At 42.1% G+C, this 19,913-nt stretch overlaps 1 long non-coding RNA gene across 1 annotated transcript in view; it reads left to right on the forward strand.

Moving 5' to 3' along the window:
- Positions 1-1,734: 1,734 nt before the first annotated feature.
- The window catches only part of LOC108449572, a 31,075-nt gene continuing 12,896 nt past the window's right edge, over positions 1,735-19,913 (forward strand). The window contains exons 1-2 of the long non-coding RNA XR_001865787.1: positions 1,735-1,970; positions 3,846-4,112. This is a non-coding gene — a long non-coding RNA (uncharacterized LOC108449572). The remainder of the gene's footprint in view (positions 1,971-3,845; positions 4,113-19,913) is intronic.

Below are 19,913 nucleotides of genomic sequence, written 5' to 3' on the forward strand. Positions count from 1 at the left end.
GATTTTCAACAACTCTGTAAATAAGTTTGATATAGGGCATTATATGATTTAGAAGGGACAAAAACAGAGTGATATTTATAAAAGACTCGTAAGAGGTTTTTGTTTACTAGAAGTTCTTTTCTTGCCAATGGTTGTTAGTTTGTTCTTTCTTCATTTTTTGATGCCAAGGAAAAAAAGAGGGGGAAAAATGCCAATTATTTAAGAAGGTCAAATATGTCCCAGCCTAAATTGTGAGTTACTTAAATAACAGGACATGTCACAAAACTGACATCAGTGTTTCTCTTCAGTCCCACCCAATGATAATGAGAAGCCATTTGAACAATTTCAGCAGAGCAAAATAAACAAAGATTTTGTGCAGACCCTGTTGAGGGCTTGATCCAGCAAACCTGTATCCAGCCAACTCTTTGTAATATTAGAAATCTCGCTAATATTTCCTTATTCACCAAGTAGGGAATGTTTGGATTACTGCAATAATGAGCATGTACAAGATCAGGAAAATGAAATTAGTCCATATTTCTCTTATTTGTATCAATTGACATCCCACAGAAGACAGCTGTCATCTTTAAATCTTATTTTAGAGGGAATGAGATACCACTTTTGTGGAAGGGGAGGAGAAAAGACAAGATCAGGGAGAAACAGTTTAGCTACTAAGAATAGTTACCAATTATTTTATTACCAAATGGTACAGACAGAGAACAACAGGGAACAATGAAAACATTCCTGTGAGAAAGAGTAGGAAAATATTATTTGTAATGAGAAAAACGTAGGCAGCACACTTGGAAGAATGGTTTTCAAGGAAACCCCTTTTACAGAGATGAGAAGCACATGGAACAAGGCTCTGAAGTGGAAGCATATGTGCTCACCGAGGGGAGCTGACGTAACTGGTTAAGTGGATCTTGGCTTCCTCCAGAAACCACGTCTTTGTGGAGGACGGCAGAAGGGTGTGTGGCAGCAGCAAGGGAGGGGTGTGACAGGGAGCTCTCTCACAGCTGAGGTGACGTAGGCAGCTTCACTGCTGCTGTCCTTGGAGTCCACACCAACACCTCCTGGACACCTTTGTCTGCAAGAACAAGCTGCAGCCTCCTCTCTGCTGTATGACACGCTATTTGTAATTATTCCGTGGCTAAACATAGCTACTTTGTCACCAGTCTGGCCAGAAACACTCTCAAAATGGCTCATGTAGTTGTCAGTACCTCTGAGCCCTGAATCCATAGGGCTGGACCCTGACAAAATGCAAAGAGAGGTGTCCAGGCAATAGATACAAGGTGGTGTTTGCCTTGGCAACAGCCACTTGTGGCAAATCTCATCTTGCAGGTGAGTCAGTGACTGCACATCCCAGCCTGTGTATCTCAGCCCAGGTACCAGGCAGCCCCTCGGAGGGTTCTTGTCCTCAGCTGCACACACTCTTTTATATCTTTTCACTCTGTACATACAAGGTACAGTTTCTGGCACGTGAATTTGTCCTTACTACTTATTTCATTCGGCCTTCCCAGATCCGAACCCTTAAAATAATCAACTTTGCTATCCTTTGGGCATTCCTTGAGGACTGCTGGTATTACAGAGGTTTCCACTGCCATAAAGACAAAAGCAGAGGCTCAATGCAATGAAAAGGTTAATTGTTGTCAGTATGTTTTGGAGAGGTATGCTAGGAAGGAGGAGTGTGTGGTTAGAGCAATAACCAAGACAAAAGATCCAAGCTCTTTCCCCATCTGGGCAGCAGTCCTCTTGCATGACTTAGGGGGAGCCACTTCTATCTTCTGCTGATGTTGCTGCTAACTTTGCAATATATCTAAGCGTGCCCACCTGATTGCAGCCCTGGGCAGCATGAAAGCACATGAAATTATTGCTTAGTCTTCATGAGAAGGAAAGAAAATCAACAGACATATGAGGCAGAGCAGAAGGATAGAGATATTACTTTGGACCAGATGAGCCCGCAGAGAGCACAGCTGCTACCGAGTGTTACAGCAGAGGTGAGTGTTGAAGAGACAGCATTACAGACTGGGGGACTGGGGAGCCCTTCTTGTGCACAGGATGCAGCAGGGGATACAATCCAAAATTTTTAAGAGAAAATTACCTTAACAGGTAATAAAAAATGGCAAAGCAGGCAGGGGAATTGACAGCAGCATGCTAATAATGTCATTGGCATATATTCTTTTCAGGTTCCATATGTGATGGATAAAGCAGATACATCCCTAAGCATCCCCTCTCCTCCTCACTTCCCACCTAACTCAGGGCATCACCTCCTCAGATGTAGGGACTGAATAGCTCCTGAGTGTCTCCTTCTATTATTCTAGTCAAAGCAGTTTTGCAGAGTAAATGCCTGTTATTTAAAACCTAGTCTAAATAGGCTGCCTTTATTTAAATAAAATGGAATAGAGCATGAAAAAAGAGCCATTTAAATGGCATTTATGAGGAAGTGTTACTTTTTGATGATGAGGAAGTTGTGATGAGTGTCTGGAGCTTGTAAACCTTTTCCTTACACACCTACAGAGCATGGGTTTCTGACCTCAGAGAGAACAGGCAGGTAGGGATATAACATTTATAACCTACAGGAGGGTAACCAGGTAACACGGATAATGTTTAAGTAGTGGCACTAAAATGATTAAGGCATTACTGTACTTCTCTAGCTGGAAAGCAGTAAATGATTACAAAGCATTATTATCTCATCCTAAGAGCTCACTCAACACATAAGGAAAAACAAATAGTTCACTTTGTACGTTTAATTTAGTCATTTGCCTGTTTACATTGAAACCTGGCTGCTTTAACTCCCCAAATGTTTAATATCAAGTAGGTTCAAAGAAAAGTATAACTCCTCAGCAATGAATTTCCTGACTTTGCTCTTTCTGTTTAGAAAAGATGATAAAATGGATTGCAATGTTTTACAGAATTTCAGTATTTATTACATATTGAAGCTATTGCCTAGCATTTTAGAAAGATTTACAGGTTTTTGTCTTCAGATGTCACATAACAACTTTAAGACTAATCTCAACCAGAGATGCTAAATTGCCAAAGTAGTTTCACAACTGTCTGCAGTCTTAAACCTTTCACACCAGAATTTTGCTCTGCAGGGTCCAAAGAGTACGTGAATAAAGGAAAAAAGGAAATAAGTGAGCCAGCTAAATCATTTGTACAGTGATTAAGTGAAAACACTGCAGTGACCCTTAAGCCGATGAAATGAAACACTGCGGGAAGCAGAAAAGCAATAAACAAAATGGCAGAGGTTGTTGAAGACTATGGATAAGGTGGTGTTACCAAATACCAAGCCCCAAATACTGTCCTGCAGGTAGAGGCACTGTTTCCCTTATCCTCCTCTAATGCAGGAACACTATACTCTACTAGGGTTTGTCAAACATTTACAAAGCACATTCCCCTTTTGGTTCATCTTTCTCGACGTGACTGCCTCTTTCCCAAATCCACTGCAGCTTCCTTCTTTCAGGGCAAGAGAGCAAGGGTGGGGGATTAAATGCTTGTCCTTTCCTCCCTGTTCCTGCCAGGACTGAGTGCTGATAGCCATTAAAGGAGTGTAATTAGCAATTCCCTTGCTATTGCAAGCACTGACAGCCGATTCTCACTTTGCTTCTCTGGAGGAACTGAGCTGCTGCTGATTTCTGCTGTCTAAAATTTCATTACCCTTTTGAATGCTCTTGTAACCTTCAAGGGGTTCACGACCCTCACTGAGAAACATTGGGCCATTTCTGTAAAACACTATTATTTTTTCATGGGTAAATATTCCTGTGTTTTGAAGTGCACCAATAGCTTGCAATGGGCCCCTGCAGCTGTTGGACAGTGGGGACGGACTTGCATGACCCTGGCACCCCAGACAACATCATGTGCTATCTCTGTAGCTGCTCATCGCTGATGCTGTGCAACATCCTGCCAGTCCAAAGGGCAGAGGCAGCCTCAGGCTGAAAGGAGAACGAGGGAGAGTCATGTGCTCTGACCACAGAGCAAGATGGGCAAGTGCACAGAAAACATCATCTCATGTGAGCTGCAAAGCTACAGACAGGCCCCTGGGCCCTACAGACACCTGCATGCAGTGGATCTGGATGGTTCCAGGAGCAACAGCAGGAGATTTAATCATGTTGTAACTGAAAGCAGCACTCTGTTGCAAGGTGAGTGGCTCCAATGCTGGCGTGATCCACTGTGGAGTGGTCTCATGTAGTGCTTGGGGAGGTTTTCCAAACTGGGAAAACCTCAGGGGGAGCCGAGAGAGCCTCTGGGATCCTGCAGCTCACATGACAGCAGACGGTGGGACCTCGGTGGGGTTGGAGGCAGAGGTGGCCAAATGCCCTCATGCCTATAAAAGAACCACTTTGGCAGCCCTGGTGATCCGCAGTGATACCAACAGGGTGACAGTCTGCATGGCAGTTGGCACAGAAGGTGTGCAGGAAGGGCACTAAAGACCTGACAACTTGCCCAGGGAGCAATGGTATCCCCCCACAGAAAGTCATGCACTTGCTAAGCTCTGCAGCTACCGTGAAGTCTATGGGCCCCGATGAGCACACCCATTGGGTACAACCAAGGGTACTGAGGGAGCTGGTGCAAGAGCTGGCCAGGCCACTTTCAATCATTTACCAGCAGTCCTGGCTAACTGGAGAGGTCCCAGCTGACCAGAAGTGAATAAATGTAACACCCATTTACAGGAAGGGCAGGCAGGAGGATCTGCAAATATACAGGCCTGTCATCCTGACCTCAGTGTCAGGGAAGGTTAGGAAGCAGATCATCTTGAGGGCCATCACATGGCACATACAGGACAATCAGGGGATCAGGCCCAGCCACAATGGATTTATGAAAGGTAGGCTCAGCTTGACCAGTATAATCTCCTTGAATGACAAGGTGACTCACTTTTGTGGGTAAGGGAAAGGCTGTGCATGTTGCTTACCTGGACTTTAGTCACCAAAGCCACAATATTTTCCTGAGAAGCTGGCAGCCCATGTCTTGGATGGGTGCACTCCTGACCAGGTAAAAAACTGGCTGGATGGCTGGGCCCGGAGAGTAGCAGTGAACGCAGTTAAATCCAACTGGCAGCTGGTCACTAGTGGTGACCCCAGGGCTCAGTTCTCAGGCCAGTCCCATTTAGTGTCTCTGTCGATGATCTGGACCAGGGGATTGAGGGCGCTCTCAGTAACTTTGTAGATGATATCAAATTGGGTGGGAGTGTTGATCTGCCAGAGGGTAGGAAGGCTCTGCAGAGGGATCTGGACAGGCTGGATCAATGGCCGAAGGCCAATGGTATGAGGTTCAACAAGGCCAAGTGCTGGGTCCTGTGCTTGGGTCACAGTAACCTCATGCAGTGCTACAGGCTGGGCAACAGTGGCTGGAAAGGTGCCCTTGGAAAAGCACCTGGAAGTGCTGGTCTGAACATGAGCCAGTGTGTGCCCAGATGGCCAAGAGGGCCAATGACATCCTGGCTTGTATCAGGAACAGTGTGGCCAGCAGGACCAGGGCAGGGATTGTCTCTCTGTACTCAGCACCTTGAGTGCTGTGTCCAGTTTTGGGCCCTCACTGTGAAAAGGACCCCGAAGTGCTGGTCCAGAGAAGGGCAACAAAGCTGGTGAAGGGTCTGGAGCACAGGTCTGATGAGGAGCAGCTGAGGGAGCTGAGGGTGCTTAGTCTGGGGGAAAGGAGGCTCAGGGCAAATTTTATCACTCTGCACTTCCCTGAAAGGAGGCTGTAGCCAGGTGAGGATTGGTTCTTCCCACAGGTAAAAAACAATGGAATGAGAGGAAACAGCCTCGAGTTGCACCAGGGGAGGTTTAGGTTGGATATTAAGAAAAATTTCTTGACCAAAATGGTTGTCTAGCATTTGAACAGGCTTCCCAGAGAAGTGGTGGAGCCACCATCCCTGGAGGTATTTTAAAGAATATAGATGTGTTGCTTGGGACATGGTTTAGCAGTGAACCTGGTTTAGGAGTGGACTTGGCAGTGCTGGGTTAATGGTTGGACTTGATGATCTTAAAGGTCCCTATGATTTGCATTACCCCTGGTTGACACCTTCCTTTCCCTGGGACAGAACTCTATAGAGCTGATGGGCTCAACCTTGGCACTTTTCATCCTGCCATGGAGAGCTTCCATCTGAAGTTTACTCTGTGCCAAATGGAAAAGTAAAAATTCATAGGAAAGCAGTATCAATCTGCAGTCACCTGATGCAGAAGAATGAGTGAAGAAAGGGGCAGGAGATTGGCTAATGTATGACACAGAAAGACTAGGAATAAATACTGAATACCAGTCCAAAAGCCATGCACATGAAGTTTACCTCTTCTAACTTACAGACTCCCAAATTTCTTTATTGGGTATGGCCATCTGAAGGTGATATGAATTTATGTATCCAAGGAAAGATGACACATCCAGTGCAAAATATTTATAGAGTGATAGTGAGAAAGCAAGCCAGAGTCACCTCCAGAGAGCAATTCAGCACAGAAAAGGAGTGGTAGCAGGAGAAGCATTCACATGAAAGTCTCTGGCTTGATTCATAGATCCCAGCATAACTGGGGATCCCCTGTACTGCAGTATCAGGCTTTGGAATCAGTTTTGCACCACTCAAGCAAGGAAAAGTGTTCAGCCCTAGGAGTATATTCACACAGGCAGTCAGACAGGGTACGGCAGTCAGCCTTGGATTTGGTCCCAGCTTGACCTCCCTGCTTGATTTTAAGCAGCCTGTGAACAAACATTTACTACAGTAACAGCAAACAAGGGAGTCTCTGTAAGGTGTAAAGCCAGGATGCAAATTACAAACATATGTAAATTGAAATAGTTTAGGTTAATTTCTGGGTACTGAATTCAGTGACTAAATGCTTATTTCAGAATGCTCATTCCATGCCTTGAGCTACTGCTTTGTCCATCTATCTCTTCAGTGGCAGAAAGCAATTTAGCATAATCCTTCTACTGTAATGTCCAGTTTTTCCATAAAGATTACAGATTAAACCAAAAGACCTCATTCTAAAGAAGGCTTACTGCTTTGCAAAGCTGGCCACTGTGTGTTTAACTGCATCAGAATGGTCCATTGGAGAACAGAGGGAAACCTCACATTTAGAAGGATGCAATGAAGGAGTCCCAGACAACCTAAACAATCCTTGTTTGCCAAACAGTGTGTGTGAGGCTTAAAAAATGATGAATTCAAAACACATTTCCCTGCTTCACAACAATTGGAAAATACCTTTCAATCAAATGAATAATAAAACTCATTGAAACCAGCGAGGCTGATTATCATCTAGCTTTAATCACTGTAACTACTCATGAATGTGACTGCACCCACCAGCTGATATCATCTGAGGATCTGGTCCAGGGATCTGCGTAAGGGAGACTGCAAGATAACGATGGGAGACCTTTAAGTTTTTGGCACACACGGCTGGCTGTTAATCTCAAAGTCAGTTCCCTTACCTCCTGTACTGGAATACTATGGGTTTACTTTTTTTCTCACGGTATTTCTGCTTCTGTCTTTGACTTTCTTTGACTTCAAACTGAAATACAAATGTTAAAAGAAGCACACAAATTATTTTTAAATGTGGCTCAGAAATCTTGCTGCATTGTGGGGGATGAAAATTCAAGTCGTTGTTAATTTTACTCCAGCTATTCAAGCAAAAATAGTGAGACACTATGTTTCTTTAGAAAAAATAAAATGTTGAGGTCTGTTTATCTAGAAGGATATTCAACGTTATAGACTTGGCCTCATGAGATGTGGTTCATGAAAGTGGGACATTCAGCCTTTTATTGAACTACTCTTGCTAAGGATACAGAAGAAGTCTTAATCAAAGATTTCCTGGTTTTTGTAAAAGAATTTTAGTTACTGGAAAGTCAGTCTTTGTAAGTCAGAGGAGAAGAGGTGGATGTTTACCTTCAGAATTTTAAAAAAGCATTTTTAAAATGGACCAAAGCTATCAAAATGACTTTAAAAACCTTAAAAATTTGATACAATTTTTTTGGGGGGATGGGAACAGTTCAGTCCATTTCACTCTCCTTTCAAAGCCTTACGTGGCTTTCTATCCCCATTCCCAAAATCTGCAACTTCCCAGCATGAAGCTGGAAGAGGTAGATTTGCTGTAATAGGATGACCTTTTTCCCTGGAAAAGCTAAGGTAACTCAGAACTGGTTCCTCTGTCCTTTTGAGCTCGTGCAAGTGGAAAAGGCTGTAATTTAAGTGTAGGGGATATGGTTCTTTGAAGCATAAGATATATATACTGCAGACAGGCCACCCAAATCTCTCAGGAGTTCACCACCTCTGTGGTTCCCAGGGTACTAGCAAAGAGTTTTTCAGCGCCTTGTTTTCAATCATCGCCGCTACCATGTTTGTGCACTTTCCCTGGAGAGGATGTTTTATGATTTAGGCTGTTTTTAAAAAGATTCTGTTGGTTTGGTCCACTCCAGCTGGCCCCAATGTTTCACTAGGACTCAATCGAATGTATTTGCATCCATTTTTAAGATCTGTCAAGAGTGCAAGAATTTAAGCGTCAAGATCAAGTCAAGCTGGTGTGGGGTGAGCTTGGAAAAATGGCTGAGTTTACATTCTGCCAATGCTTTAAATACAGCTTCTGGGTTTGTAGCACGTTCACCCTAAAGAAAGTGTTTAAGGATATTGACTTACAAGAATAGTAGGATACATCCCTTGCTGCAGGAGCAGCTCTCACTCCCAGCTGTGGTAGCTTCCCCACTCTCCCACTGCCACTGCAGCCTGCAAGCCTGAACTCTACATCAAGTTGCTCCTAAATGATGTGATCATGGTGTGCTGGCCCAGCCCACTTGCAAATTCTATTTGACTTTCTAGTTCAGTGAACTACAGGCATTTACTTCTGCCTGTGATTTGCCTGTTCTTGCCACAGAAGGTGGTAAGAGATAAGAGTGAGGCACTCAGGGAGACAGGGAGACCAAACCTCCTCCACTACTGGTGCTTCATCTGCTGTGTCTCTGTGTCAATGCCTGAAACCTAATCTGGGTTTAGCCAGCTCGAGGTGGTGCAGTCTAATCTAAACTTCCAGCTCTGCCTAGCTACTCCTAATGAATCCTGATGGGAGATTTCAGGGTCTTGCAAGAGAGGAAGGTCCTGCAGCTGAGCCAACAGTATGTGTCACCACATCTGGGCACATTGGCATAATTGTCCATTGAGTATGTATTAGTGCTCCAGCTCTGGGGTGGGTGAAAGGACACACCCTTCCTGTCCTCCTGCCTGGTGACTGTGGGCAGAACAGCAGAGAGGGTGGCTGCAAAGGCAAAATATGTCCTAGCACCCCACTGAATTTACACAGAACTTGTAGTCAGTCTTCAGGCACTTCCCCTAATATAGGCTAAACCTGAGCTGTGCATTTTTCATGTCCAGCTCTCAGCTGGAACCTCCATGAACAATCACAGTCAGACAATGTTATTACAATTGCCATTGTTTGATAATTGCATCAACCTTTATTTTTCAAAGATCAGACACTCAAAATTAGCATGGAGTTTACTCTTAGATTTACTGGCACCATTTCGAAGTCATGTACAGGAGGACCAAGAAAATGAAGCAGCAAACAGTCTCTTCCCTTAACTTGTTAGGACAGTTGCAGTCCTGAGACTGAATTTTCTCCTCTTATTTCCTTTCTGATTTTGTATTGAGTATATGCAATACAAAAAGAAACAAAGGAGAGTGAAAGAAAAAGAAAGACAGACAGACACTGTCTTTTAGTTCAAAACAAGCAGCTACTTTAACGACAGTGCTTATAAAAAACAATATTATGCTAAATTATTTAGTAGGTTTTATTTAATAAAAAGGAAAAAGGAAGATGAAATAGGGCATTGAGGAAACTCCTCTGTGTTTATTTTTGTCTCTGTGGTGGTTCATTTTGCCCACCAGTGTTTTTTTTCTTCACTGCAAATCCCTCTTCCCTCTTGATTAAAAACAGACTCTCTAATAAAAGTGGTTTAAGATCACAGTGATAACTTCAATTCAAGAACATGAATAAAGAGCACCCTTGGAGGAAAGACCCCATCTGCTCACATATGATATTAGGAAGGGAGTGCATAATGCAGAGTAGTGATTGCTACCACGTGTAAGATTATTCAGGTCTTCCACGTATGGCTTCTAATCTATATGGCACTTAAAAAAAGAGGGATTCAAGTATCCTATAAAACAGGTCCTATGTTTTACATTTGACCTCTTCCTGAACATCAACCTTATTAAAAACAAATAAAAAAAAGTCTTGAATGGAAGCTGTAGTTTGATCTGGAGCTTATGGAGGCTGACAGCAACCCTGCTATTGCTTTGAGCAGGTCAGGAGCTGGCCTCTGCTTCATTCAAGAAGAAACCCATATCATATATGCCTTATGATGATCACTCCACAACTGGTTTTTATTTCATTTTATTCTAATAACCTTACAAAAATACATTTTTCACCAAATTGAAAGTTTGTCTTCCCTGAAGTCCTGGAGAGGATTAGATAGCATTACATCAGACATTTCAAACATTAAATTGTGAACTTGGACGAAGCACTTCAAAGCATGGTTATGTGAAGCCTCAAGTACCCAGGCAGAGCAGCAAAGGTGAAACAACTGTAATCTCTGCAGCAGAAAGCAGTGACTCAGTGAGTGTAAGCTGTGAATCCCATTATTTTAGTCTAAAATACGTATTATTGTGAGGTTTGAAATGCATGTTTGATATGCTGTGCTAATTGCTGTAAGAATGTATAATACAGGGCCTGGACTCCAAGACAAAATTTAATCAAGATAAAAGCAGGTTATGAGCAGAGGTGGAAAGACTTTTGTGCACCACTTTTTACAATTTTTAATAGAAGTGGAGCAACTGGAATTGGAGAAGGTACAATTTTTTTTTAGCTAAAATGGTTAAATTAAAAAAAAAACAAAAACCCCCCAATTAATATAGAAACAAATGAACATATGAAGAGAAACCTTTTTCTTGTAGAGTTTGCTCATCTGAATTTACATTAATAAATTAAATTGGAATTACTCTTCTATCTGTGTAAAGCCAGGGATAAGGGCTTACACTGCCTTAATTATTCTGGTATAAGCTGGCTAAGGACCTCTGCTTATTCACACAAAACAGGTGCCACTTCTCCAGCAATGGAGATGTCTCTTTGTTCCCCAAACAAGGCTTTAGTGAGCTAGTAGCAGTGGCCACATCTCACTGCTTGCCAAGTCATTAGCAGGAGGCAGAAATATATGCACTCAAGGAAAAGCTTGCTTTGGAGGTGGTTTGAAATGAGAGGCAGTTTATCAGGTTTTGACAAAGATTGTTTCAGCAAAATGTCTTTTTGGGAAAAAACTATTTTGTGGGATTTTTTTGTTATTTTTTAAAAATTATTTTTGCTTGAGGGTTTTTTGTGGATTTTTTTTGTTGTGGGGTTTAGGGATTTTTGGGGGGTTGTTTGTTTGTCATTGGTTTTGTTTGCTTTTGAACATTAAACACAAATATTTAATATTTAACTTAATGTGGGGGTTGATTTCTGCCAGCTTCCTCAGTGCTCTCTGCTCTTCCTGGGTTGAGTTTCATAGAATCCTACCACAGTTTGGAAGGGCAACATCTTTCTGAAGAACAGGAGCTACTCAGTGATCAAGGAGCCCCCTTTTCATCAAGCAGCAAAAGCACAACCAAGTAATACTTCAAAAGCTGATAGGAATTGGACATTTTAGCATTAAGCTGAAAAGAATCAATGAAAGTTTCGGCCTTGGACTGAGGGCTGTTTCCGGTCACCGAAAGTCCAGATAGAGTCTTTCCTAGATGTTCTGCATCCATGGAAAATAGTTATAACAATTGCTCCTTAAAATACTTTTCTTTATATGTCTGGAAGCACATGTACAGTATTTTACGTTTTTCTCATTGCTATATGCTTAATAACAATCCTGGCTTATGTTTTTTGCTAAACTTGGAGCAGAAATGCTAGACTGTTTGCCCACAGCCATACCAGAATGTCTGAAAATGACATTTGGATTCTTTCCAAGTAATTGGGATGAATATACTGCTTTGCTACCAAAAAACAAACAAACAAAAATCTTCCTTTACTATCAAGTTCCCATACTTACCTCTCCTACCCTGTGCTGTATAGCTGTGTTTCTACAGCCTTGTGACCCTCGTCTCATAAGCACCTCTGAAAAGGTGCCACAGGCAGGATATTGAGGGCTGTGAGGAATTAAAGCACTTGCCAGAGATGGGAGTTGACTGTTTTGCTAGTGGTGGGAGGCATGAAACCTTCATGTCCAGTCCAGCCACAGGCAGCAGCTTTGTCTCAGCAGCTGCTCAGTTGGTGCTGCAGCCACTGTGAATAAGTGGTCAGACCACATGCTTAACTGAGTTCAGATGTATGAAGAGCAGATAATCTGACATGAACTGACACCCTCACACTTCTCATACCTTATAGCTCCTACTTGCCTTCCATCACAGGACAGCCACCATGATCCCAGTCTCCTCCCATACCCCACTACTTCAGTCTTACATCCCCTCCTCTTACAATACCCTGTTCCTCTTCAAGGCTTCTGTCTCCTGCAAAACCTACCAAATCCAATATTCCCTGAATTTTATGTTGGCCACTTCCACCTCCAGTCTCAAGCCCATATCCCTCTCAGTTGCTTTTTGGCACCTCCTGAGATATCTCACAGGATGCAGCCCAACAGCATCACTTGGATCCATCCAACACCAAAACCCTGGGTGTGAGAGGCAGCAGCACTGACAGACCTGCCCCTATAGGGACTCTCACAACAAGTCAGGGCAAGGGTACAAGCTTTAACTAGCTCATGGTGACAGCTAGCTATATTTCATGCTGGATGAAGCCTAGTGCTTAAGTGCAAAGCAGGTTTATTGTGTCAGTGCTGCCTCCTTGGGCTTGGGCAATTAAATATTATGCATCTCACACCTCTGTTTGTGAAACGAGGAACTTACTCAGCATGAAGATGGAGCAATCAGAAGGGCTATGGAAATGCTAAGTTATTGTTATAACCACTGAGTAGGTGGACCAGAGTTATGTGCTTAAGGATGTATATTCACTGATTTATAACTAACAAACAGGCAGCATTTTAATTTTCAATTAAATATACATCTGTCCCTTATCTGGCTTCTTTCTCAATTAACCTTACTCCTAGCTGTATTGTAAATGCCTTTGAAACAGAAGATGAAGAACACAGGTACTTTCTGGGATGGGAGGATGAATAAAAGAGATCATGTGAATTATCTCAGCTGAAACAATAAAATGTAAGTGACCAGGGAATGTCCTGTGTGTCTGGTTTTGGACCATAAAGTCTGCCTGGAAATGGTGCCATTTATCTGCACTAGTCCCTTAAGCAGGCTTAGGAGTCTTTTTGCAGGCCTGAAACTGCGTCTATCTATCACTGCTACTGTAATCTTGAAAGCAGAAGGCTTAATGGCAAAAGCATCTTAAAGCTACAAACATGGTTGGAAGTAAAACACCACACTTGTAAGAAGGGGGAATTCCCAATCAGTCACTGTGCTTGTTGCTGCAAAAACATTTCAGTTGTGTTTCCACATTAAATATTCAACAGTCTGTGCAGCAGCTCTTTGGCTCACGGTAAGGTCACTTGTTGCTGTCTGCATCTCCCATACATGTAGGTCTGGGCCAGAAGCCCAACTTATAATTGCTTTAGTACCAAGAGCTCAGCAAAAGCACTGCAGGAAAGGCCTCTGTCACAGTCAGCTATGATTCTCAATGACACCTTTAAATTCACTTGTGAATAACTGATTAGATGGATTAACTCCGGCTTTTTGCTTCTTATACCCGAAGGCAAATTTATTCCTTTGTAGGCAATAAAATCTTCTACAGTAAATAAACAAAGCCACAGATGGTGGTTTACATGTTCAATTAATACTTTGTTCTTAATTATTTGTTACACACTCTCAGAACCGGTTCTCATGATAATAGAGAAAGACCATGGATCAAGAACCTTATGTTTGCTGTGGGACCAGTGTTTACCAAGGAGAGTATAACAAGTCCAAAAAATAGTCACAAAAGAATCACAATATGCATGAGATAGATTTATAAAAGCTAAAGAGATGAAATTGAGAGGGGTGCTAAGAAAATATAGCCAGTCAAAAATCAATTAAAATCTGGTGGGAAATGGACAAAGATGTTATAAAGCAATATGAAGCAAGCAAAACAGAAATGATAATTAACACACTTGTGGATACACTCCTAAACAAAGCTAAAGCTATTGTAGACAAATTTATGCTTGGTAGGATTAAGGACAATAAGTATGTTAAATGTGTTGGTAATAAAACAAATCCCTAAGACAACATAAGCCTATTACTACACAAAGATGGTAACTTTATCAATACTGCTGCAGAAAAACTATGTTCAGTAATTATCTGTGCTATACTTAGAAAGCACAAGGTGAGGAAAAAGATGACAGATTTTCCAGGCCATTAGTAGCTGAAACATTAGGCAGCATTTTCTAGAGATAAATATTTTAAAGCAGAAGCTCAAATAAGAAGCACCCCAGGGTACCATGAGAACTGACTAAAGTGGTCTTTGCTGTGCAAATGTTCATTTTTAAGACGTTTTGGAATAACAGAGAAATACCAGGGAGGACAGCTAATATTGTGTCTGCGTGGAAAAAAGGGAGCGGTGTGACAAGAATAGGCTGGTGAGCCTGACATCAACACCAGGAAAAATATTTATTGCTTTCTCTCCTCCTTTTTCACTCCTGACCTTATTTCTTTTTGAACACCAGCCCAGTGACCTCAAAGCAACCTTCTCATTGCTTAGTTTTTCTATGCATTAGGAGTTGAGACTGATTCCCACTGAGATCTCAGCAAGCCTGACTGGAATTCCAGTACCCTCCCTGCTAAATACAACCACACATGGTCCCCAAAAGGGCTTGGGGTAGCAGCTGGCCTGCTATGTGACAGCAGCATGCAGGAGCTGGGAATCAGCCAAGGAGTAAGAGTACCAGCTGATGGATTTAAATAGGGACTCAGCTCCAAGGGACCAGAGATGACCAGAGGCACATTTCCGAGGAGGGGCGGTTCTGAGTGATACGGGCTGCAGGGGCTCTTCCCTGGTTTCTCTCCTGAGAACTAAAGTGGGAACACCAGGCCCATGGAAAGATGGTGGGTTCACTTGTGCATTTTTCTTTCTGGCTCATTTGTAGGATAGAAGTCTGGTCCATGCTTTTCTGGTGTTAACAGTCTTTAGCAAGCAACAAGAACTGTCAATAGCCCCTAAACCTTGTGTTTCCTGCTATTATTCTATCCCAATTTTTTCTGGTTTTCCTGCTTAGTTTTTTTTCTTTAAATATATATTTTTTCAGATATTCCTGGTACTTACCTTAGCCAGACACTTTGCCAAAAACACCACTTGCAATGTGCAGCCTTATAGGAATAATAGGAACAGGACAGGATTTGCACAGGTGATGGAGGGCATACTACAGAGTGTCTGAAACCTGCTGTGGGTGTTAAGTATATTGTGTTTCTAACACCGCAGAAAGACTTGTGGAGAGATTCACTTTTTGACCTCTGCTTCCACATATCCCAGGTATTTGGGCTTAGGTACTGTTTGTTGCACAGGCCAGCCTGAGACATGTGCTTGATGGTACAAATGTTTTCAGTGTGCCGTTACTAGTTTTCACCCAAAATAAGGGAGACCTGCACGGATATTTAGGGGGCTGAGAACAAAAACAAAAGGTAGTACAACATCTGGAATTCACAATTTCTCTTTCTTTACTAATTTTCTACAAGCCATTTTGCAATAAACAAGAAAATTGAGGGGCAAAAAAGCAGGGGAACACTGTTCCAAGACAAGTTAACTGGAGGAGCAAGTTGAACCAGAGACTATGCTCAACAAAGAGAATTTCAGCAAAAAGAAGAAGGTATAAAAATTGGAGACAAGAAAGGATAGCACCACATTGTATTCAACACCATTTTGTTTTTCTAGGAACAAAATTAGGACTTCTAATTATTCTTATACTCAAAAAAGTTAGATATTCTGCAGTTGATAAAGCTGAGTATGACAACTACAGCCACTGATTCCCTAGGTCTGAGATGGGTGTAGGACATTTTTGAAGCTTTTATTGCTATTATTTTAATGATCCTGGATATAGTCTCCAGAGGACTAACAGGATGTTATTTTTCATGAAAGGGGCCAAGGAGCAAAAACAATAACTTCATTTTCTTCAGAAAATTAAGGGAAACTCCCTGCCCTGACTACAGCTGTATAAGGGTTGAGAGGAGAAAAGGCAGGTAGTATCAACCAGTGTCATTGCACATGTGTCCCACCATAGACCAAAAGATGCAAAAGGACAGAGAAAAGGACCTTCTGCCACCTCCTCCAGTGAACTATCATGGGTCCATGTGCATCATCTAGTTGGGAGAATGTGGATGCCTGAGAGAGAGTTCTGGCCAGTCTTTTCAAGGCAAAGGGATCCTGACTTGCTTACCAATATAAGAGATGGAAACCAGCTCAGTATTATATATATATTTCACCCTTACATGGCAAAAGTTATCAAGGCGTCTCTTATTGTTTTTCATGGAGGATCAGTGATGATGCTGTGAAACTGAAAGCAGCATCACTTAAGTAATTTGTCCAAGTAACATTCATTAGAGAGGTAATGTCGTCATGCTTTCACCCGTAAGTAGCTGCTCAGCAGTGGAGAGGCATTTACAAAAACTTTATGAAATAGCACATTTGCCGGTTTACTGCCTGAGAGCATGTTAGCTGGACAGGCTTTCTTGTCTAAGTAAAATCGATTGATGTTAGCTAGACAGGCTTTCTCATCTTAGTGGATGCAATTCTTGTTAGCTAGACAAATCCCTAGTTTAATAATAGGAGTTGCAGTTGCTGAATATTGTTTGTGGCAGGCTTGTCAACAAATGTCCGGTTTAATTTATGAAAGAGAATTGTGTCAACAATGGGAATTTATTGTTTTCTACACTTCATGCCTTCTGGAGTCCTTGGTATATAACACATTGTTACAGGAAAGGACTTGTGCAAAATTCAAAGCTCTGAATGAATCTGGGGTCACACATTTACAGCCATAAGCATTAAATGCCTTGAGCTGTAACAGCCCTGGAGATGTTCAAAGTCAGGCTGGATGGGGCTCTGAACAACCTGGTCTAGTAGAAGGTGTCCCTGACCATGGCAGGGGGTTTGGAACTAGATGATCTTTAAGGTCCCTTCCTACCCAAAGCATTCTATGTTTCTATGAATTCAAACAGGCTCCTTGCAAGGCATTAGGTAGTGCTCTTCCTTGCTCACCATTTTTTTTGAGATATAATGTATGTATTCAAACACAAAATTTTTTCTTTGAGCTTTCCAGGATCTCCATAAAATAGTTGAAATATGCAGCATTCCACTAAGAAAATATTATTAGAAAACACTACTTTTTTCCCTACGTTGTCTTGCTGAATTAATGAATAATTTCAGGAACCCTAAAACTGCATCTCTCAGGGAAATTGCTGATGGCTGAGGGTATTTTAGCAAACTCTTCACAGACTGAGTCTTTCAGCTCACTCTTCAGGCTATGATCACATTTCTTTATTTCTGCTGGAGCTCTCTGGGGTTTTGTCCTCTGGTTGCCCAGATGTGGCAATGGAACCACTGCATAAAGCAGAAAATAAAGAGCGAGAATAAAAGTGTATTTCCTGATCTTTTCCTGATTGGCAGAAATCTGTCCTGGTCCTGAAAAGATGGAAATGTTCTGGAGTTTTGTAGTCTAGATAAATAATCTGTGTCCAACTCTAGCTCTGTCTCAAAGGAAAAATCTATCTCTAACTTAAATTTTCATGAGGAAACATCTCTAAATGTGACACATACTGTTTTCTTATGAGATAGCCTTTATAGAAATGTTCCTGGTGGGCTACGCAACTCTGCAAAAATCATTACTAATTTCAAAATGTAGGTCATTAATGTGACAGAATCTTCTACTGAATAGATGTTTCTCTGCAGAATTTCAGTACCTCTATTTCGGCTATGAAAAAGTAACTTCTTTTAAAATTTAGATATAATGATAGGTATTACAGGAGAGGACCAATTATGGTAGTTCTGATAAATAATAAAGTATTATATCTTATGTATATATTGATTAGCTTTCCTCTGTCATGGTACATACAGATCATGTCTAAAATGACTTGTAAGACCCCTAACAAAGCGATGGCTGAATCTTTTAAATCCTCTAATATATTTAATTTCACATCCACCTTAACAGGCAGGGAAATATTATAGTGCCCAAGACCTGTGTTCCTCCTCCTATCTGTAAATACCTCGCTGAAACACCTACGTAAATTCAGCCATTTTAGGGTCCTCACCTGGCCGTGAAACACAAGTGTTGTTGCAGTCTAAGTCACCCTGAGTGAGTTCTTAATTTCCCAGTTGTGCCACCTCACCAGGAACTGAAGGATGGTGAAGGTCATCATTTAAGGACAGGAACTAACAATTTACAGTAGGTGCAATGAATTTGGGCCTGACCTCATGAGCATGGAGAGGTTGAAAAGAAAGTCTCTGCCATGTTGTGATTGAAAAGTAACTGTGGTGCAGACATGCACTGACTTGCACAGTCAGTCAGCCTACTTCCCACCCACAGGCTTACCACCTTGTCAAAAAATCCCTCTGAGGTCTGAGACTGACAGAGACAGCCCTGAAAGCAGAACTAGCTTCTATCAATCCATCATCATCCACGTCAGAGTTGCTTGCTCCTCTGGAAGGGGTTAGTATTTGTGTTTTGCGTCTCCATGCTACAACTGGTAGCAAATGCTGACTAGAACTGGTCTGTAGCACCAGGAAAGTGCCATGGGCAGAGTCCAACAGGATGAAGTTTAGTAAGTCTAAATGCTGAGTTCTGTTGATATAAAAATGCTGCTAGCAAGGATTTTCTTGCTATTTTCTAAGTCCATGAGAGACTTTTCTCTCTCACAGAAGAGGTAGCAGGGAATGTAAACAACCAAGCCACCTGCAACCTTGAAAAGTCTTGTTTACGGTACAGTAGAAAAATATTTTGACAATGGATGTTTTAGGATTTTAGCCAATCACCCCCAAAGGGTGGCTGATCCTTATCCAATTAGACTATGAAGAAAAAAGTCTATAAAAGAGTTTGTAAAATAATTAAATAGATCAATCTTGATGCACAATTCCTGCCTGTTGGATCTTCTCTCCTCCTCCTCCCTATGGCTGTGGGACACAGTGATATACCCTAGGGCCCAGGCCTGCAGTAATAGAGTTCTGCATTTTGGCCACAAAAATCCCCAACAATGTTACAAGCTGGGGACAGTGTGGCTGGACAGTGTCCAGGCAGAAAGGGACCTGGGGATGCTGGTTGACAGCCGACTGAATATGAGCCAGCAGTGTGCCTTGGTGGCCAAGAAGGCCAACGGCATCCTGGGCTGTCCCAGAGGAAAGCAACAAGGTTGGTGAGGGGCTTGGAATACAGGCCCTATGAGGAACGATTGAGGGAGCTGGAGTTGTTTAGGCTGGAGAAAAGGAGACTCAGAGGTGACCTTACTGCTCTCTACAACTTCCTGAAAGGAGATTGTTGACAGGTGGGGGTTTGTTTCTTCCATCAGGCAGCAACTGACAGAACGAGAGGACACTGTCTCAAGCTACATCAAGGAAGGTATAGGTTGGATATTAGGAAAAAGTTTTTCATGGAAAGAAGAATAAAGTACTGGAATGGTCTACCCAGGGAGGTGGTAGAGTCACCATCTCTGGATGTGTTTAAAAAAAGACTGGACATGGCACTTGGTGCCATAGTCTAGTTGAGGTGTTAGGACATGGGTTGGACTTGAAGATCTTGGAGGTCTCTTCCAACCTCGTAATTCTGTGGTTCTGTGAATCTGTGAAGGGAACAGCCCTCAGTGAAACAATGGGTTTTTCATGACAGCCTGTGACAGGAAAAATCCAAGACTGTTAATCAAGAAACATTTCTTGAGAAAATTTATTTTATTTTAAAATATGTTTGGGAGTGTTGCAGGGAGTTCTGGTTATTTTCAAGGATTT

This window comes from Corvus brachyrhynchos, unplaced genomic scaffold (assembly GCF_000691975.1).
Source record: "Corvus brachyrhynchos isolate BGI_N302 unplaced genomic scaffold, ASM69197v1 scaffold28, whole genome shotgun sequence".
NCBI lineage: Eukaryota > Metazoa > Chordata > Aves > Passeriformes > Corvidae > Corvus > Corvus brachyrhynchos.